Here is a 3,490-nt window from a genome sequence, read left to right on the forward strand (position 1 = left end):
GAGGAGATGTTGACACCGAGATACTTGAAGGACTGCACGCTCTCCACTGGAGCTCCATTAATGATAATGGAGGCTATCCCAGCTGGACATATATATATATATATATATATATATATATCTACAGGCCTTTGGAGCCGAGGATCGCAAGTTTCATTCCCGCCTGGGATGTCTGTATCCAGTAAGGGTCCTGAGGCTAGACCCCCTATGCTAAGTGAGCCTACTGCAGACATGAGCGAGACAGATTTTTTTTTATAGATATATATAACATATCAGAGGGGCTTTTAATAAGATATATATATATAAAAAAACCCTCTTTACATCTGCTAATGAAAGTGAAAATGAATGAAAATAAAATGCTAGAGAAAGGGCTGTGTGGAGAGCTGTTATAAATGCATGATCTGTTGATCTGTTAGAGTTTAAGTTGAGTTTAAACTACATACATCTTATGTAATACTCAATACAAATACACTATGAACACCTTCATCTTGTTGAATTTAATATGCTGTGTGTATTATATTCTGACAAGATGAAATGTAAATGTAACTGATTTTGTTCAATAATGAGTTTGAGTGGGTTTTATTTCTTTTATGTCAGTTTTGATTTCGTTGTTAGTTATTATTTTGTTTTGTTTATGACTTTGAATAAATAAAGTTTGGAGGAAAAAACACCAGTGGTTGTTATCCTGCTGGGATTTGTGGTTCATTAAATACTTGGTGTTGATTTTTAAATTCACTTCTGGAACCTTATGAAGTGGAGTCAGCTTTGGATACCATGGGAACCATTGGTGCATCTCTCAGAGTTCAGTGAAGGCAAGCATTAAGCAGGACCAAAACAAATGTCCCTCACATGCCAAGGGTAAGAAAAAAACTGGTGGTCAGTGGTAGTTTTAGTAAATCAAAGGACATTCAGTGTTTTTTTTTCCTTTTAATTGTGTTATTTTCAATTGAATTCATGTTTCAGGTCCAGTTTATCTTTAAAACTAGGCACAAACACGAGACGAAATGTCTGTAAATTTGTAGTATCTAACTTGATTATCTTTCTTATTGCTACTTTAAAGTATTTAATCATATTTTCAAGCTAAATTTTAAAGGTACATATGTTGTTTTTCATTTATGTGCTTGGATGAGAAGTCTTAACATCATTGTTGTTTTTAAGGCAGTATTTGGATAATTTTTCTCTAAACTTATTATCTTTATGTTTGTCAGAGCTGATTCACTGAGTAACACCAGCAGCCAAATGCTCACAGTGGCAGAGGTAAGTCACTTTAACGTGACACATTAGATAAGGAAGAGACATGGCATTCCAAGTGTAACCCACCTAAAATTGCCTCATGAAAATTAACTGCTGATCCCGAGGAATGCCAGGTAGGTGGCACTATGAGATTATGTAGTGCTTGTGAATTTAAATAGCGAAGGAAAACGACGTTAAGGCTGTATCCCAATTCGGGGTCTGCAGCTTTAAAGTACGCAGCCTTAACGGTCCTCAAGGTCCGCGTACTCAAAGACCGTTAAGGCCGGAAGTGCGAGGCTTGGAAACGTTTCATACAGCTTTGTTTGACAGAAATGAAGGAGAACATATTTTGTACATTTGTTTCTACATGAGCTCTGTGTGATTTGATAAGAATCTGAGGCTGAGACCACAGGACTGTACAAACATGATTGTTGGGCTTCATTTCTGTACTGAACAGTCATTTTAAGATTAGCTAGTAAATAACAATTAGATAGTGTTGTTCATGAGACTAAAATCATCTCACTTTGGTAATGTAACTATAATATGGCCAATATTATAGTTATTATATTAATCATTATTAGTTATTACAGCAGTGAGTTTGAACTCTGTGTCAAATACTGAGCTTCAGTAAAGATTCAAGTTGCAGTTATTTATTTATATCACCTTAAATCTTCACTCAAAGACAAGTATCTGTTACAGTGTATATATAGATGTATCATACATAAGAGACAAATGTTGTTCTTTTAATGTGTTGGCATTACTAAATTTGGCTCAGTGCTTACATATATGTGTAAAAAGAAAATGTACGAGCTGTGATAACTGTTTCTGATAGAATGAAGAGTAGACTTTGCTGCTCTTAACTTTTTACTGTCCACTTTCTGCTGTGAACAAACAAATTTCCTATGTGTGGGACTAATAAAGGTTTATCTTATCTTATCTTATGTGAAGGTGAAAGGTAAACTTCACAGTGACATAAAAATGTTCCCAAAGGGGCCAGGGGAACAGTTAATTTAGCATTTTTGGCATTACAGGTACAGCCAGGATATATTTTTACTTACCTTTCACTAAAATTGCAGTTTCCCTGCTGACTCCAATTATGGAATCAGATGGGGAAGCACAGAGTTTCCGTTGTTGAATAGTGGGTTTGTGTTTGCATTTGGTGACGTGTGAACAGGATTACTTTGCTTACTTGTAAATAGCCTGTTTAAGTTACATATAAATGGGTAAAAAACATGTATAATTAATATGCAAAATATTGTTGGGGTAATGAGCATGCTGACTGCATCAAAACATCTTCTGACTACAAACACGTTTTTCATCCCTCACCTGGCGGGAGGAGTTTATGAAAGAAGGACACAACAACTCTTCAGTAATTTCCCATTTCCACTTTTTCACAACACCTCAGTCTTTGTAAGGAGGAAGTCTATCAGATCAAATGGTTGTAGATTGTTGTTACTCTGTCCATCTCTTCTTTCTCTTTATATACAGACCGGGAAAATGCAAAGAAGACCTCACCATAAGAAGGGGGTAGATTCAACTGAAGAACAGCTGGATCTGCGCACAAAAGTTCACACCAAACGATACCTCTGTGAGCAGTGTGGGAAAATGTTCAAAACACTATTAAGTTTGAAGGTCCATCAGCGTCTGCACACTGGACAAAAACCCTATTCTTGTGATCAGTGTGGCCAGAGCTTTGCCCAGTTAGTTCATCTTCAGGTGCATCAGTTTGGGCACAGTGGAAAAAAACCATTCCTCTGTGAAGAGTGTGGAAAGACCTTCACTCACCGAAGTCCTTTGAAAAGACACCAATACACCCACACAGGAGAAAAACCATTCCCCTGTGATGAGTGTGGAAAAAGGTTCTCTCACTTAGGGAACTTGAAAATGCACCAGCGTATTCACACAGGAGAAAAACCATTCCCCTGTAATAACTGTGGAAAACGCTTCGTCCAAGCAATTCATTTACAGAAACACAAGTGCATGCCACAGGTGTAGGAAGCATCCTGCCCTACATCGGCACTTCCACAAATGTTTATCAACCCATTAAAATAATTTGCAAGCATATTAACATGTTGTCATTCTAATTTCATTTTCAAATGAAAGCCAATGACAGGGAGATGTTTTCTTTCTGTGCCAGCGATCTGTGTCAGCTGATCCCTGCAACCGTGCACTTACGTCTTTGATCAAATAAACTAAGCTGAAACCATTAAATAACTAACCAGCCTGTGCCAGCGATCTGGGTCAGCTGATCCCTGCGAAC

General features: G+C 37.3%; 1 long non-coding RNA gene across 1 annotated transcript; it reads left to right on the top strand.

Moving 5' to 3' along the window:
* The first annotated feature begins 770 nt into the window (after positions 1–770).
* On the top strand, positions 771–3,281 carry LOC143416575 (uncharacterized). The gene is made up of 3 exons (XR_013096971.1): positions 771–855; positions 1,206–1,254; positions 2,719–3,281. It is a non-coding gene; the product is annotated as an uncharacterized LOC143416575 (long non-coding RNA).
* The last annotated feature ends 209 nt before the right edge of the window (positions 3,282–3,490 follow it).

Source organism: Maylandia zebra, linkage group LG3 (assembly GCF_041146795.1).
Source record: "Maylandia zebra isolate NMK-2024a linkage group LG3, Mzebra_GT3a, whole genome shotgun sequence".
In the NCBI taxonomy this organism is placed as follows: domain Eukaryota; kingdom Metazoa; phylum Chordata; class Actinopteri; order Cichliformes; family Cichlidae; genus Maylandia; species Maylandia zebra.